Source organism: Gossypium arboreum, chromosome 13 (assembly GCF_025698485.1).
Source record: "Gossypium arboreum isolate Shixiya-1 chromosome 13, ASM2569848v2, whole genome shotgun sequence".
In the NCBI taxonomy this organism is placed as follows: domain Eukaryota; kingdom Viridiplantae; phylum Streptophyta; class Magnoliopsida; order Malvales; family Malvaceae; genus Gossypium; species Gossypium arboreum.
Genome location: NC_069082.1, coordinates 62,237,122 through 62,256,205, shown reverse-complemented (window position 1 = coordinate 62,256,205; position 19,084 = coordinate 62,237,122). Strand labels below are relative to the sequence as shown.

General features: G+C 35.7%; 1 non-coding gene across 1 annotated transcript; it reads right to left on the bottom strand.

The window, feature by feature from the left end:
* Window positions 1–18,548: 18,548 nt before the first annotated feature.
* Window positions 18,549–18,655, bottom strand: LOC128287383 (small nucleolar RNA R71). Its single transcript, XR_008278083.1, has one exon. It is a non-coding gene; the product is annotated as a small nucleolar RNA R71 (small nucleolar RNA).
* Between the last annotated feature and the right edge of the window lie 429 nt (window positions 18,656–19,084).

Sequence of the window (19,084 nt, the reverse complement as noted above, 5' to 3'; positions counted from 1 at the left end):
TCGAGCGAACTCACCTTTTTGGCGTCATCAAGAACTACTGACCTTGAACTCCTCAAATTTCCGCGCTTCCTAATCAGGTCTACAGGTGGTTTACTCAAATCACAGGATCGATGGTTGAGGCATTACGGGCTCTTGGGGTGGAGTATTTAAATTCGGGAATGGTTGGACAGCGAGGTTGGTTCGGGCATATTATGCGACCCACTCATTCATCATAGTGAAGAAGGCTTGTTTCGCCCTTCATTTTGATTGTTCGCGGATGACCGAGGCTCAACAGCGGCGTCCCTTGCGCGGAGCAGCCGCTACACTTTCAACGTCATCCGTCAAGGGTCTCTACCCGGGTTCCTTTTGCTAATCAAAACAAAAATTTCAACCGTCAAGTCATCACATTTTTAAGCACTAACAATTTGGCATGTATAGCTAGACTCACACGTGCTATGGTAGTCCTAGAATCGACTAAACCATAGCTCTGATACCAATTAAATGTAACACCCCAAACCCGTGACCGTCACCGGATTTGACCACGAGGTGTTACCGGCTTACTTTTACTTATTCCTCTCTTGAAAATTATTTTTTTTGTTTTCCTTTTTCTGCTCCAGCAGGCTAGTTAACTGCGTCATCGCCACCTTAAAATCATATCTCGAGTTCCAGAACTCGAAAACCAAATCCGTAAATTTTTCCCCGAATTTAGACTCATATATCCATCCATGGATTTATTTCTAGAATTTTGGTCGGGCCAATTGGTACAGTTTATTAGTTAAAGTCACCCCTGTTTCAGGGTTCGACTATACTGACCTTTGCGCATTACGACCTGGATATCATCTCGTACAGAGCTCTAATGCTCATGCCGTTTGTTTCTAATGAAACTAGACTCAAAGGGAAATCTATGCATATAAGGCATGACTTCTAATTGTTTCTGGATAATTTATGGTAAATTTTCAAAGTCCAAACAGAGGATCCAGAAACTGTTCTGGCCCTGTCTCACGAAATCTTGAATATCTCTCAAAATACAGCTCATATGGTCGTTTCGTTTCATCCATATGAAAATAGACCCATCAAGCTTCGAGTACATAATTTTCTTAGCAATTAATTCCACTTTTACTATTTTTGGTGATTTTTCGATCTCATATCACTGCTGCTGTCCGCAACAGTTACGGCGATGACTATGCCAATTTCATGAATCTTTCCTTGGCCTTACTAATCATTCATCATACATGGCACAACTATGGCCACCTTATCAAAATTAAGGTTTCTAAGACCCGTGGCTATAGGTTCTAGCATCCCACTCAAACGACCACATAGGCCATTTTCACATGGCTTAAAGTTTACAACCCAAAATTCAACAAAACAAAATAGCCTATACATGCCAAACGCTTCTCCTAGTTCAACTACGAAGACAATACCAAAAGATTTCCAGCCGGTGTGATGACTTCAACGACGGTTCCGAGCACGCAAACGAGACGAATCCAAGGGACCTAAAATGGGTGACAAGAAAACACCGAGTGAGTTTATAACTCAAGAAGTCATAAGCATTCCACGACCATCCATTACTAAAATTATCATAAAATGAAATAATGAAACAAGGCCAACTGTTCCACCATACCGAACTATACCATAGTTCCTTAGACCTTCGGATCAATCTCATACCAAGTCATACATTTATATTTCATATACCATTTAATAGGATATTTGAAGCAATTTCCATACATCATTTCATTTCCGCAACAATCATGCAATTGAAATCATCACATAGATTTAAAACTTACCAACTCAACCCCGAGCATGAACATAGCATCTATTAGCCATGAACTCAATGTGCTTACTCTTTCCGCTGTCCAAACTCAACTCGATAAAATCACACCTCCATATAAATATTCAATCGATAGAACATACATATTAAATTCGCACGTAGTGCTTAATAAACGATCTCGCACACTTAGTGCCATGCGATTTAAGCTCGCACACATAGTGCCATATAATTTAAGTTTGCACACTTAGTGCCATATAATTTAAGTTCGCACACTTAGTGCCATATAATTTAAGTTCGCACACTTAGTGCCATACCTTCCAAGCCCGCACACTTAGTGCCAATCTTGTCACCGTGCCCATTTATTGCCCGCACACTTAGTGCCGAGACCAAACGCTCTACGCAAGTTACTACTTTTATACATTCAGCAATGTCATCATTCCATACACACACATGTTATATACACACCATCTCATTAAACACAATTTGCATGGATATTATGACCATTTAAATCAATACCGAATACATGCTTAATGACTTACCTCGGATGTTGTCGAACGTCTTCAACGGCTATTCAATTACTTTTTCTTTCCCCTTGTCCAACTTTGACCCTTTAAGCTCTTGAGCTAAATCAAAAAAATTTACTTCTCAATCAAACACGCACATACGGCAACCATATACATTTCAGAAACCAATTCATTCGTATCATTTGTCCATACACTAGCTTTTAACACATTTGGCCACTAGGGCAACCTATTTAACTTTTAAGATTCATTTCTAATTTTAGTTAAACAATGCCGAATGCCATTAACTACTAATGCCACACACACAAATGCATAAAATTAACCCATACATGACCTATAGCTCATTCGGTCATTCATCTTTCAAGCCTATCAAAGCTTCATATCACACTTCCTTGATACACATATAAGCACAATTTAGCATTTTTATTTATTTCATGATACATTCGGCCTTGGCATAATTTCATTAAAAGTCCCTATTAGCCACTTCACCCTTCAATTATATCATCTACTTAACATTTCATACTTATCATGCTAGCCGAATATTGTTTCATCAAGTTCAACATCCTCATATACGACATTAGCATCCAAACAACCTATTTGAACATTTAACTAATTCAAGCTTCACCCATCCACACTTATTCATTTAACATAAAGAAAATAAATCAACCCCCTTCACTATCAACCATGGCCGAATGCTTCATGGGTTTAAGGTAGATTCAAGAAAGGAACTCATAATTATTAAGATGTAAGCAACTACCCTTGTTCATCTAGATTTAGTATGAAACAACAACTATCACCCTTATCAATCACCATAGCCGAAAACCTTACTCATTCCAATATCAAAATTTCCACATGGGCTACAAAAATAGCTTGATATCTCACCCAAGATCAACTAAAATTTCAAGAACTAGTCTAGACTACTTACCTCATTATCACCCTAGGATGGCCGAATACTCCCCCCCTTCATCCACTTTTCATTTCGGTCAAGAAGAAACAATGGAATGAAGCTTTGTTTCTATCACCCCTTTTTTTTTTCTTTTCTATTTCTTTTATTATTTCCTTTCTTTTACATAAAATAATGACCACTTCATGGAAATTTACCACATATTGTAATATATGCTCCATCATGGCCAGCCACTATGCATAAGAAAAGGAGTATTTGACATGCAAAACCATTATTTTCACTACATGCTTTAATAGGTCCTTATAGATTAACCTATCACATTTCTACAATGTTTCATATAAGTCCATTTTAATAAATTCACATAGAAATGATCAAATTAATGCATGAAACTTTCATACATGCATTTACTAACATCATAAACATAGAATATAACAATTAATTATTTATAAGACTCGGTTTCGTGGTCCCGAAACCACTTTCCGACTAGGGTCAATTTAGGGCTGTCACAGTCGAAGCATCGAAACATGAAAAACATTGTGAATCTTCTCGAGGTCAGGGGTTAAGATCAATCTATATGCCACTGGGCCAACTCGTTCGGATATTTCATACGGCCCTATGTACCTCGGACTCAGTTTGCCCTTACGGCCAAATCTGAGTATCTTTTTCCAAGGCGAAACTTTAAGAAACACTTTATCTCCCACCTGATACTCAATGTCTTTTCGTTTCAAATCCGTGTACGACTTCTGACGATCTGATGCTGCCTTCAGACTTTCACGAATTATTTTTACTTTCGCAAAGATCTTTAATCAAATCAACTCCAAAATTTTACTTTCACCGAGCTCGGTCCAAAACAATGGTGTACGGCATTTACGACCGCACAAAGCCTCGTAAGGTGCCATCTTAATACTTGATTGAAAACTATTGTTGTGTTTAATTCAATCAAAGGTAAATACCGCTTCCATGAACCACTAAACTCAAGGATGCAACATCTCAACATATCCTCGAGTATCCGAATTATCCGCCGGATTGACCATCGGTTTGGGGATGAAAAGCGGTGCTAAATGCAACTTGGTACCCAAAGCTTCTTGCAATTTCTTCCAAAATCGCGAGGTGAATCTCGGATCTCTATCGACACAATAGAAATGGGTACCCGTGTAATCTCACAACTGAGAAACATACAATTCAGCTAGTTTATCCAAAGGAATAATCCGTGCGTGCACGGGAATAAAATGAGCCGACTTAGTCAGTCTATGAACAACAACCCAAATCGCATCTTTCTTAGTTGCCGACAATGGCAACCCAGATACAAAATCCATTGTGACTCGATCCCATTTCCATTCAGGTATCATGATCGGCTGAAGTAAACTCAGAGGCACTTGATGTTCCGCTTTCACTGTTGACATATTAAACACTTTGAAATAAAATCGGAAATGTCTCGTTTCATGCCATGCCACCAAAACCGACGCCTCGTGTCGTTGTACATTTTCGTACTCCGGGTGAATTGACATTCGGCTACAATGAGCTTCGCTCGAAATCGTCGAAATAAGTTCGAATTTCTTGGGACACACAACGACTTCTGAACCTCAAACAATCATCATCGTCAATTTGAAACTCTGATTCCATGTTCGAAACACATTCAGCCCGTTTTGCTCATCGACTTTCTGAGCTTCACGAATTTGATGAATCACCAATGGTTTGGCCTTTAATTACGCTACTAACACATTGTCGGATAGAATGCATAAGTGTACATTCATCGTCAGAAAGCAAATAGTGATTTACGACTTAAAGCATCCGCAACCACATTAGCCTTTCCCGGTGATAGTCAATGACAAGCTCATAATCTTTTAATAACTCGAGCCAACGTCTTTGTTGCGATTCAAGTCTCTTTGAGTCATCAAATATTTGAGACTTTTGTGATCCGAATATACATGGCACTTCTCACCAAATAAGTAATGTCGCCATATTTTCAAAGCGAATACGATGGCGCTAGTTCGAGATCATGGGTTGGATAATTTTTCTCATGTGGCTTCAATTGTCTCGACGCATAAGCTACAACTCGACCTTCTTGCATCAATACACAACCCAACCCAAGTAAGGATGCGTCATTGTAAATGACAAACTTTTGCTCGATTCAGTCGCACTAGCATCGAGCTTCATCAAGTAAGTTTTAGTTGATCGAAACTTTTCTCGACATTTTTCGACCATTCGAACTTAACATCTTTCTCAAGTAGCTTCGTCATTGGTGTGGCTATTATCGAGAAACCCTTTACAAACCGTCAGTAGTAACCGCAAGTCCCAAAAGCTCAAACCTCGAATATTTCTGGGGCTTCCAGCTAAGTATGATGAAATTTTGCTCGGATCAACTCGAATACCCGATCGGATACCACATGACCCAAGAAGCTCACCTCTCTTAACCAGAACTCACACTTACTGAACTTAGCATATAACTGCTTATCTCGTAAAATTTGCAACACTAATCTCAGGTGCTTAGCATGCTCGGTTTCATCTCTTGAATAGACCAAGATGTCATCAATAAACACAACTACAAACCGGTCCAAATACTGTCTGAAGGCCCGATTCATCAGATCCATAAATACCGCAGGGGCATTAGTGAGTCCAAACGGCATCACTAAGAACTCATAATGACCGTACCTCGTTCTGAAAGCAATTTTGGGTATATCCGAATCTCGAATTCGCAACTGGTAATAACCCGATCTCAAATCTATCTTTGAAAACACTGAGGCTCCCCTTAGTTGGTCGAACAAATCATCAATACGCGGTAACGGATATTTATTCTTTATTGTCACTTTATTTAGCTGACGATAGTCGATGCACAATCTCATGGTTCCGTCATTCTTTTTCACAAACAATACTGGTGCACCCCAAGGTGAGAAACTTGGTCGAGCGAAACCTCTATCCGTCAATTCTTGCAACTGAGCTTTCAATTCCTTTAATTCCGTTGGTGCCATACGATACGGAGCTATCGAAATTGGAGTGGTACCAGGTACAAGTTCGATGCCAAACTCTACCTCCCGAACAGGTGGTAATCCTGGTAACTCTTCGGGGAAAACATCCGGATATTCACAAACCACTGGTACCAATTCAAGTTTCTTTCCTGACTCTTTATTATCAAGTACGTATGCAAGATACGCTTCACACCCCTTTCTCACATATTTTTGGGCTAACATCGAGGATATTATTGTTGGCGATCCATTCAAAATAGTAGACTTAACTCGGATTATCTCATTATGTGCACACCTTAAATCAATAGTCTTACTTTTGCAATTCACAACTGCATCATGTACGGTCAACCAATCCAGACCGAGAATAACATCAAATTCATCAAATGGTAAAAGCATCAAATCGGCCGGAAAATAGGAACCTCGAATTACTAGGGGACATTTCTTACACACTTTGTCAACAAGTACATAACGACCCAAGGGATTCGACACTCTAATAACAAACTCAGTAGACTCAACAGGTAAAGTCTTACTGGATGCTAAGGTTTCACATATATAAGAATAAGTAGAACCAGGGTCAATCAAAGCAATCACATTAGTATCAAAGAGAGTAAAAGTACCGGTAATAACATCGGCGAGGAAGCATCCTCGCGTCTTGCAGATAGCATAAGCTCTAGCAGAGCACGAGCCTCGAGATCTGGTTGTAGCATCTTTAGATCCTCTCTGACCGCCACTAGCATTGCCCGTATTTCTAGATGGTCTACCCCGAGCAAGTAGTAGCACCCGGTTTCCCACTCTGATTTACATTCTGTTCAGACAATCTCGGGCAATCTTTAATAAAGTGGTCAGCTGATCCGCACTTGTAACAGGAGCGGTCATGGAATCTACAACTCCCCGAATGCCATTTACTACAATACTGGCACTCCGTTCTGTCTCGACGATCATTTCCAACACTGGCGACCGAAGTGACTTGTGCACTCACAGGGGGTCGATCACGATCTCATCTAGAAAAGCCAAAAGTGTCTCTAGATCGGCCTAAACCATCTCTAAATTTCTTCGATAACTGTTGAAAGGGCTTCCCCGAAGATCTCTTACGAAACTCCTTTGCTCTCATATCAGCTTTGCTTTTCTCCTTACTGAGCTCCTCGGCTTTGCAAGCTCGCTCGACAAGTACCACAAATTCTCGGATTTCTAAAATGCCAACATACAGTTTTATATCATCGTTCAGTCCATCTTCGAAACGTTTACACATCACAGCTTCTGAAGAAATGCATTCTCGCGCGTACCGGCTAAGCCTTACAAACTTTCATTCATAGTCGGTAACCGACATGGAACCTTGTTTAAGTTCAAGAAATTCCTTCCGTTTTTGATCAATGAATCTCTGACTGATATACTTTTTTCGGAACTCGGTTTGGAAAAACTCCCAAGTTACTTGCTCTCTGGGCACAACAGAAATCAACGTATTCCACCAATAGTAGGCGTAATCACGTAGCAAGGAGATAGTACACTTTAGGCATTCATCGAGTGTGCAAGATAGTTCGTCAAGTACCCGAATAGTGTTGTCCAACCAAAATTCAGCTTGCTCGCATCGTCATTGTCTGTAGCTTTAAATTCAAGAGTCTCTGTGTTTTCGGATTCATCAATCGGAGGCTTATTTGACCTTATTTGGTCGATTCATCGGAGGTATTGCAAAAGGGGTTGTATTAGTCGGGAATGGGGGTTGTGGAATAGTCAGTATTAGTTCGAATGTATTGGTTGAACCAATCATTCATCACGCTATAAAAAGCTTGTCTAGCTTCATCATTCGATTACTAGCAATAGGTTGAGAGTCATGGCCGTCCCTTGTCTTGAGCAGCGCTACACTCTCAAGATCATCACCTACCGCTCGGTTGGGATCGGGATCCATTTCTATAAGTAAACACATTTTTAATTGTCAGAAATCACCACACTATCAAATAATCACATAATGGCATGTATAGCTAAACCCGAACGAATTACGGTAGTCCTAGAATCGACTAAACCGTAGCTCTGATACTAATAAAATTGTAACGCCCCGTACCCGAGACCGTTGCCGGAGTCGAACACGAGGTTTTAACGAACTTAATTCGTTTACTTACACAGTTCATTTTTTTTTTAAATTTCCAGACAAGCTGGCTAACTGCATCACGGTCACTTTAAAAATCATATCTTGAGTTTCAAAGCTCAAAAACCGATTCCGTAAATTTTCCTAAAACTAGACTCATACATCTATCTTCAAATTTTTTTCTAGAATTTTTGGTCAGGCCAATTAGTACAGTTTATTAGTTAAAGTCCCCCCTGTTTCAGGGTTTGACTACTCTGACCTTCATGCATTACAACTTAGATATCTCCCTGTACAGGGCTTCAATACTTATACTGTTTATTCTAAAGAAACTAGACTCGAAAAGGAATCTGTACATATAAGGAATGACTTCTAATTATCTCTGGTTAATTTATAGTGAATTTCCAAAGTCAGAACAGGGGATCCAGAAATCACTCTGGCCCTGTTTCATGAAAATTTTAACATCTCATAAAATACGGCTCATATGATCGTTTCCTTACTTTCATATGAAAATAGATTCATCAAGGTTCAATTTCATAATTTATTCACTATTTAATTCCATTCCTACTATTTTTAGTGATTTTCAAATCCACATCACTGCTGCTGTCAAGATCTATTTTAAGGTAAACTTTACCTATTTCATGGTTTTCCATGGATCCACTAGAATTTGTCATACATAGCACCAAAATGATCGTGATTAACCATCCCAATGGCTAATCGTTACCAAACATTTCCATACCACTCAATGAACAACATACAAAATGATTATAATGCTATGCTAAAAATATATATAAGCCATTTTCGCATGGCCATCCAAATATATTCATTACCAAAGTACTTGACTAACAACAAAGGGCAATCCTATACATGCCATTATCAGAGTTCAACTAAAAGAGTACCAAAAGGGCTTTGATAGTGTGGGCGACTTCGACTTTGACACTCCCAAGTCCGATAGCTGACGAACCAAAATCTATAAAACAGAGAATCAAAGAAACGGAATAAGCATTTAATGCTTAGTAAGTTTTGAGTAATGAAATTAGTTTTGACTAAAGTATAACATTCATATGGCTAAATGAATAACTTCATATATGCACATTCTCATAATCATACTTACTTCACGCTTCAACCAATATTTTCATGCACAGGGTATCAAACCTAACTAAAGGCCGGAAGTTCATTAATCAATTGAACGAATACTATTTAAAATGAATCGATTTTTCCGATGCATATACGAAACATACCTTATCGTTTGGATTTTATGAGCGTATTAATTGAAATTATTACAGCAAGATCGCTCACTTCCAAACCCAAGTATCTTCAGGATTTAGCCGGATATAATAACTCGCACAAATGCCTTCGGGTCTTAGCCCGGATATAGTCACTAGCATAAATGCCTTCGGGACTTAGCCCGGATATAGTCGCTAGCACAAATGCCTTCGGGTCTTAGCCCGGATATAGCAACTCGCACAAATGCCTTCGGATCTTAGTCCGGATATAGTCACTAGCACAAAAGCCTTCGGGAATTAGCCCGGATATCATTCGAATAACCATGCACATATATCAATAAATCATGACACATCCATATTTCATTTTCATTACTAAAGCTCAAACACAAGACACTTATCAAACACAAGACACTTATCACACTTACCAATTTTGGCTCAATAGCCACATACAAAGAGCATGATTTTGATTGGCTTTATAACATGATCTCTATACACATTCGGCTACCCGTCATAGGCATAAACTAATCACCTCAATATATAATTCAAGTAGAATCATTATATCACCGTTTATTTGTTATGCTTGTATGTCATGACTTAATCAAATCATAAACTAAGTTTCATTACTCGACGACTTACCTCGGATGTTGTCGAATGATTTCAACGGCTATTCGATCACTTTTTCCTTTCCCTTATCCAACTTTGATCCTCCAAGCTCTTGAGCTTAAGTTCAACAAATTTTAACTAGTCATTAATCGACTATTCAAGCATTACTTTCAGAATATAATACATATGGATTCGACTTTCACACATATAGTTTATAGTAAGCTTTATAAAAATCAATAATTAATTCATTAGCAAATTTTTATTAATGTTTACAATATAATTACAATTTCCTTATAAGCTGACTTCCTGAACAATAGTCACTAAAGTTTTTATAACTGGAGCTATAAAACTCCAAATCAATTGCTGTAAATTTTTCTTGACAGAAGACTCATTTATCTATTATCCATAAAATTTTCAAAATTTTTAGTTTAGCCCAACAATACCAGATTTTTCTTAAAGCTCACCTTGTTTCACTGTTTGACTAAACTGAATACTCTTCACTACGAATCAAATTTCTCATTATACAGAATTCAAAATATATTCTCGTTTATTTCATTTGAAACTAGACTCATTAAGGAGTCTAAGGATATAAATTTTATCTTAGGGCCATTTTTTTACAATTTATACTGATTTTATAAAAACAGAATAGGGAATCTAGTAGTCATTTTGACTCAGCCCCACAATACTTCAAATATCTCAAGATCGGTAACTCTTTTGTTTTTATGGTTTCTTTTCTAAGAAACTAGACTCTTCAAGCTTTAATGACATAATTCATTTAGCCTCTAACTCAACTCCTACAATTTATTACGATTTTCCAAAATCACCTTAATAGCTAGCTTAGCAAACCTTAATTTAACATATAATTGTTCATAACACAATTAAAGCATCCTCTCCATTCCTTCAATTCAAAGCACATACATTGCCCAATAATATTCAAAATCATATCCTCTCCATCTAACTACCAATTGTTTTCATCCAAATAACATGAACAACAACCATATTTCTCTTCTACTTCCTACCATGGCCGAATGCTCAAGACACCCTACCATTTCAAGTTTGGTCATGGGTTAAGCAAAGAGCTTAATGACTAACTCAAAAAAATTGCTAGAAATCCAAGAATCATCCTTGAACTTACCTTGATTTAGCTAACCACCATAGCTGAATTTTTTCCAAGCTTTTTCTCTTCTAGTCACGGCAATGAGGAGCAAAGGTGACAACTTTGGTTTCTCCTCCCATTACCACATGTTTTATTATTCTTAATTCCTTATTTTATTTTGTAAACTAATAATGCTAATAGAAAATACATATTATCATTCATGACCCATACCATGGCCGGCCACTAGCTATTATAAATGGAAATTTGACATGCAAACCCCTCATTTATATAACATGCATTAATAGGTCCTTATAGATTAACCTATCACCTTTTAAAAGTGCCACACATAAGTCCTATTAATTAAATTCACATGCAATCGACTAAATCGAAGCTTAAAACTTTCACACATTCATATTCACATATTTTAGACAATAAATATCATATTCAAATACTTCGGTGACTCGGTTTAGCGGTCCCGAAACCACTTTCCGACTAGGGTCAATTTAGGGCTGTCATAGCGATCTTAAATCAGTGGACCGTAATGATATCAACTGTGAATGTAGGTTCTTGAGCTATTAGAAAATCAAGAGTTGCGATCTTAAATCAGTGGATCGTAAATATAATAGATGTGAACATAGGTCATCGAGGTATTAGATAATCGAGGGACGCGATCTTAAATCAGCAAACAGTAAAGATATCAGCTATAAACGTAGGTCAGTGAGCTGTTTCATATGTTTCATTGCTTCCTATGTGGACAAGTTAAACAACATTTGCAAATAATGTATTTTTTTTGAAAAAGAGAGTATAACATTCGTACATTTATTTTCCAGAATATTCATTCACTATTGTAAAGTGTAATGTAATATCCTGATTTTGGGCCTAGACGGAATAGTGGTTTCGTGACCACAAAATCTGAGGTAGAAATAATTATTTTATGATTATTTTGAGGTCTATGATATGATTGCATGATTGTGTGAAAATTTTGTGAAGAAATTTTATGCATAAAGTGCTTAAATTGAAATTAGGGACTAAATCGAATAATTTGCAAAACTTGCATTCTAGAAGTTTCTAGTATGAAATTGTTTTGAAATATTAATTAGGAGGTATTAAATAGCAATTTTACCAATTTATAAGTCTATGGACAAAAATTGGACATGGATGGAATTTTTGAAAAGTTTAGTAGTAAGGGCATTTTGGTCATTTAGGGGTAAAATGAATTAAAATACAAAATTAAAAGCCAATTTTGCTCATCTTCAACCCCATCGCCGAATATAGCAAGGAGAAACCATGGCTAGGGTTTTTCAAGCTTCCAAGCTCGATTGTAAGCCCGTTCTAGCCTCGTTTTTAATGATTTTTACATTTTTGGAGTCCCAATAACTTGATTTAGCTTATTCTAGCAATAATTTAACCTAGGTTTTATATTTGGAAAAATACCTATAGGTGAAATTTGTGTATTTTGGTATTTTATGATAGAATATGAGGTTTTAAATTATGTTAGACAACTTGTGCTACTCGGTTTTAAGTGAAAACGAGCAAAAGGGCTTAATCGGTAAAAATACCTAATAGTCATAAGTACATGTTAGAGTGAGAATTTGATGTTTCCATAGGAGGGAAAAATGATCAGCATGTCATAAAACATAAGAAAATATGCTGAAGTTTAATTTACGAGCTTTGGGGCAAAAGTGTAAATATGTAAAAGTTTAGGGGCAAAACTGTAATTTTTCCAAAATATGATTTTGGGTCAATTTGAATAATGTGAGTCCTAATTAGACTATATTTTAAATGATAGACTAAGGAAAACTAAAATTCGGGCTAAAATGGGGAAAATACCAAGTTGTGGACGAAATGGTAAAAGTAGCCATTTTCGCATACGAGGTAAGTTCATATGTAAATGTTGGTAACATAGTTATTATTTTAAATGTTTTTATGTTATTTAAATGATATGATAATTATTATGAAATATTATACTCGTGATAATTGTTTGATAATATGTCAAATTGTGTGATATACTTGGAAAATGTGAAATACTACCGAGTATCGGTATCGGCATTTCGTAGAAGATGGTTGAGACACATGATTGGGAAAAAGGTCCCGTTGAACCTTAGGAATGGATTAGGATACAAGTGACATGTCACTAGGATGGTTGAGCATCCGAACTCGTTGAGTTGAGTCCGAGTTCACTTATGGATGCGAATGTCCGAACTCGTTGAGTTGAGTCCGAGTTCGAGAGATGTAACTAGGCATCCGAGCTCGTTGAGTTGAGTCTGAGTTCACTTGTGGATGCGAACGCCCGAGCTCGTTGAGTTGAGTCTGAGTTCACTTATGGGCGGGTTACATGGTAGCTTGGCTACATATGTGGCACTTATGTGCAAACTTTCCATGTATCCGAATTATATTCCGATGTGTTCAACGGGTAAAGTTCTACTCAAATGGAGGAATACTAGAGATGAAAGGGACGTATTGGTGAGTGTTGTGAAATGGATACTTTGAACAGGTATGTACTTAACCCTCGGGTTGAAAAATCGATATAACAATAATATGGTAAGATGATAAATGAAAATATGATATGAATGTCTTGGTGATGATTATGCAAATGATGTTTTATGTTTGCTTATATGGTTATGTTACTTGCTATTTGCATGTGAACTTACTAAGCATTTATGCTTACTCCATCCTTTTCATTCCTTGTAGTTTTGACAAGCCAGCTCGGAAATCGGAACGGTCGGAGGTTCGCTCACACTATCTCAGATACCATCTTGGCATAATGGCTTGCATATTTTGAGTATGGCATGTATAGCATTATAATCATTTTGTATATATGGTCTTATGATATGGTTATTGAGTGGTATGGAAATGCTTGGTAATGATTAGCCATTGGAATGGCTAATCATGATCATATTTGGTGTTATGTATGTCAAATTGCTAGCTAATCCATGGAAACCATGAAATAGGTAAAATTTACCATAAAATAGATTCTAACAGCAGCAGTGATGTAAATTTGAAAAATCACTAAAAATAGTAGAAATGGAATTAAATGATGAGTATGTTATTAAATTGAAGCTTAATGAGTCTATTTTCATATGGATTGAACAAAACAGGTATATGAATTATATTTTATGAGATATTTGAATTTTTGTGAAACAGGGCCAGAGTGATTTCTGGATCCCCTGTCCTGACTTTAGAAATTTATCATAAATTGTACAAATATAATTAGAAATCATTCTTTATATGTACAGATTCCTTATTGAGTCTAGTTTTAAGAGAAATAAACTTCATAGTCATTGAAATTCTGTACAGAGAGATATCTGATTCGTAATACACAGAGGTCAGAGCAGTCGAACCCTGAAATAGGGGATATTTTAACTAATAAACTGTACTAATTGGCTCGACCAAAAATTCTATAAAAAAATTAGAAAATAGATAAATGAGTCTATTTTCATGGAAAATTGACGGAATTGGATTTCGAGTTTCGTAACTCGAGATATGAATTTTTAAGCGACTTTGACACAGATTGCTAGTTTAACTGGAAATTTTAAAAATAAATTGTTTGAGCTGGTTAAGTAATGAATTAAGTCTGTTAACACCTCGTGTTCGACTCCGGCGACGGTATCGGGTACGGGGCATTACATGTAAAGAAAGGAATTATCATTCAGAACTCATTGTTAGGGTAAACCCTTCCTATCTAAAAATATATATAGGTACATGTCTATGCAAAGAATACTTTAAGAAGGGTTCTAGGTGAAGAATAGTATAGCTTGAGGAGAATAAACCTAATTAGCCCAATAAAATTGCATAAGCTATGCAAGCCTTAATCACAACTTAAAACCATGCTTCTTGATCTTGCATTTTACCAGATAAACATGTCATGCGAGACCGGAAACAACAAGAGATTAACTAGATATGAATGTTATCACAAAAATTCCACACACACTTCACGAATTTATACCAATGGTAATTAAGAATGATAATGAATAAGCCATCTAGTCCCAATTAAAGGAAATTAAACTGTAGTGTAAGATTGAAGATGTTGGTTTGCAGATTTACATACCAATACAGATACTTTCGCTAGTATAAACAAATGTATGGAATAAAAATATAAGATGTCACTTTCAATGAAATACTACCAAAGCAAGATGTCTCTAAATTCAGCATGTTACACATAGAATTGATCTAATATATTGACATTATATAGGATTTTAAAAAAAATACAATGTCTTTACATCTCAAATTATATATAAAATTGAGAAGGTTTAGTAGTTGACACTGGAAAGTTCTTCAAGAATTTTATCATTCTCACAAGGTTCCAAAATGTCCAAAGGACAATGTCAGACTAAGAGTCTAGACCTGATTGCATTTAGTTGTAGCTGATGAAATAATCAATAGCTGATAGAAACCTGGCAAGTTTTCCTTCATGCAAGAACAAAATTTTTAGTAAAAACCACTCAAAATCAATTCCAAGTCAGCAATGGAAACTTCATTACATCCAAGACAATAACAACAATAGCATTTTGACAAGATTTTCCTTTTTTTGCATTTAAAAAATTAACAATATCATTACCCATTAGCGAACAATTCATTAATGATTCATTGAGCATAATAACCACAAGTACATATATATTAAACTTGAGCACTAACTAGTCTACCAATAAGAAAGAACAAACACCAGGCATTGCCCTTCAAATTGCTATGAAGATCATTTGAAAATAGATAAAGACAAAAGACAAAAGACAAAAGACAAAAGACAAAAGTTGAAATAACAAAACGTTAGTTAAATTGGCTTGCTAATAAATAAATACAACTTGACCACTAAACACTAAATCTGCCAATAAGAAAAAACAAACGCAAAGCATTGCAAATCAAATTGGAAATACATAATGGTAAATGACAAGAGTTGAAACAACAAAATGTTAAGCCAATTGACTTTCAGGTATCACCCAAAATATACTCCAAACACTTACTAAAAAAAATACTCCCAAATGATTAAATTTATAATAAAAAAATAAATTAAAAAAGATTAATAGTGAAAGACTATATAAGATGGCAATACTATATCTAACCTTCAAAAACCAAATTTTAAAAGTAATTTATGCAACCAATCCAACAACTAAGAATGCCCCAATAACAAAATTTTAGAAGGTATCTTAGCATGCTATAAACACTTTTAGCATAGCAGCTACATGTTGGAATTTATAAATAGTATAAGAAAAAAAATAAGAAAATCAACTAATCATTACGTACATAAGCAAATAAAAAAAACACACACACACACAAAAACCATGCCACATAGGAACAAGTGTGGTGAGGATTCGTAACATAACAATGAACAAAGAAGATTAACAAAATTAACAAAATTCATAAACAAATAAACAAACAATACACTATAAATGCAGATCATAAATAAAAACACAATTAAAAAGGAATGAAAAATATTAGCATCATTAAATCACAATGTACATGTTACATTCAATGGTTGATTGTGAAGAACCTATGATTAATAATATATGAAACTCATCAAAGGGAGATCCTAGCCTTAGACTCGAGAGGGTCTTAAACCTTTACAAATTGAAACAAAATTAAGAATATTACTAAAATAAAATTTTTTTCTTTGTTTCATCTTTGATGCTTTTGACTTTGCTCACAAAGACATCTTTAACATTATAATAGTATAACTAAGACTTAAAGATAGTAATGAAAAGTAAAAAAATAACACTATTTCAATCCATTGTAGATTCTGGATGAATTAAAAATGAACCTTTAATACCATATATGTTTATATATCATAAATTAGATAAATTAAACTAATTCAAACTCAAATGTTTTTAAATTTATATTCAAAAGTAAAATAAAGAATCAAATAAGCACTTGATATAAATAAAGAAATGAATTATAGCCACTATGCTAAGACGTCATAAAAGCAAGAGAGAAAAATGTACTAAAGGCAAAACAATTTCAATAAACAATGACAAATTAACCTTTGATGGTTTTGACGAGAACCATTGAGTTGTAATTGATGCTTGTTTTGGAGAAGTACCATTGCTATCCATATGCTTATTTCGTGTTTTAATATTTTTGGGATTTTAATTCATGTTTAACGTGCTTATTTCAGTGGAGCAAAAGTTCCTATTTAAGAGTGGATCTAGCATAATTGAGTGGAGTTGCATGCAATCCTAGAAATAGTATGACATAAATCTATCGAATTAGAGTCAAATCTAATAGGGGAACCCATAGATCGAGTTAATACAACGATAGGGGTTTTAATTAGAAAGAGATTTCAATTAATCAACCTAGAGTTAGTTGTTCTTACTCTCGAAAGAGATATTAACATAATTTAGGGATTTCTATAGATCAAGATACAAGTGAATAAATTGTTTAATTCAGATTCAAAATAATAGGTGAAGTCTAGGTGGATTCATTCCTGGGTATTGTATTTCTCATTGGTTGTCTTCGGTTATTTTTCCCATTTCATTCTCTGTTGTGTTCGTAGTTAAATTAGATTAAAAACAATCACTTCAATTTATCGGCTAAATAACAGAAAAACGGTAATTACTAGTACTTTTAGTCCTCGTGGATACGATATTTCCTACTCACCATAGCTATACTATTGTTCGATAGGTGCGCTTGCCTTTTTCGTAATTATAGTTAGTTTAGTGACAGTCAAGTTTTTACCGTCGTTGCCGGGGACTAAAATTTTAGGAACAGTCAATTTTTATTAATTTAGCCAGTTTTTATTTTTATTATAGTTTCATTTTTAGTTTAATTTCTATTTTCTAATTTTTATTTTATTTGCTTCTAGCAGGTTCCTTTAGTTTATACTAGAAGAAACTCGTCGGGACCATTACTATTTAACAATGAAATTGAAAGTACAACTCATAGAAATCGTAGAGAAGCAAGGCAGAGTCCACAGAGTATAGTAGACGAGCGTCCACAGAGTATAGTAAACGAGCAAGAGGACTTTATTATTATCACTGAGGAGATAGGTGATAATCAGAATAATCAGCTACCTCTTGTGGTTGTTGGAAATCCAGCAATTGCGAATCCTGCCCCTCGAACTATGTACGATTATGCTAAGCCCCCTTTAACTGGGGCTGAATAGAGTATTGTGAGACCCACCATTGTTGTGAATAATTTCAAATTGAAGCCAAACACTATTCAGATGGTACAATAGTTCGTTCAATTCGGTGGTTTGCAAGACGAAGATCCAAATACTCATTTGGCTAATTTTCTGGAAGTCTATGATACTTTCAAGATATATGATGTTTTTGATAACACCATTCGCCTACGGTTGTTTCCCTTCTCGTTAAGGAACAAAGCTAAACAGTGGTTGAATTCTTTACCACGAGGTTCTATCACTACATGGGATCAAATGACCGAGAAATTCCTACTTAAGTACTTCCCACCGGCTAAAATGACCATGTTAAGGAATGATATCTCTTCCTTCATTCAAATCGACTTAGAAACCCTATATGATGCATGGGAGAGGTATAAGGACTTATTGGAATGGTGCCCTCACCATAGGTTACCTCTATGGCTACAGGTTCAAACCTTCTATAAAGGTTTGAATCCCTCAACTAGGCAATTGATCGATGCAGCAGCCGGTGGAACTCTGAGAAATAAAACACCTGAAGCAGCTTATGAGTTTATAGAGGAGATGTCACTGAATAATTATTAGTGGCAAGTCATGAGAATGAAGCCGATGAAAGCGGCTGATGTTTTTAACTTAGATGCAGTTACCATGTTATCGAATTAGGTAGAAATTTTAAATAAAAAATGGTTAATGTGTTTCTACACAGGTGTATTCGGTGATGCAATGTGATACAAATGAAGGTGGAATAAATAATCTGAAATATTTACCCTTCGGTCCTAGCATGGAGAATGAGCAAATAAATTACATGGGTAATAATTCTGGACAATTAGCAAATAAATTATGTGGGTAATAATTCTAGACCT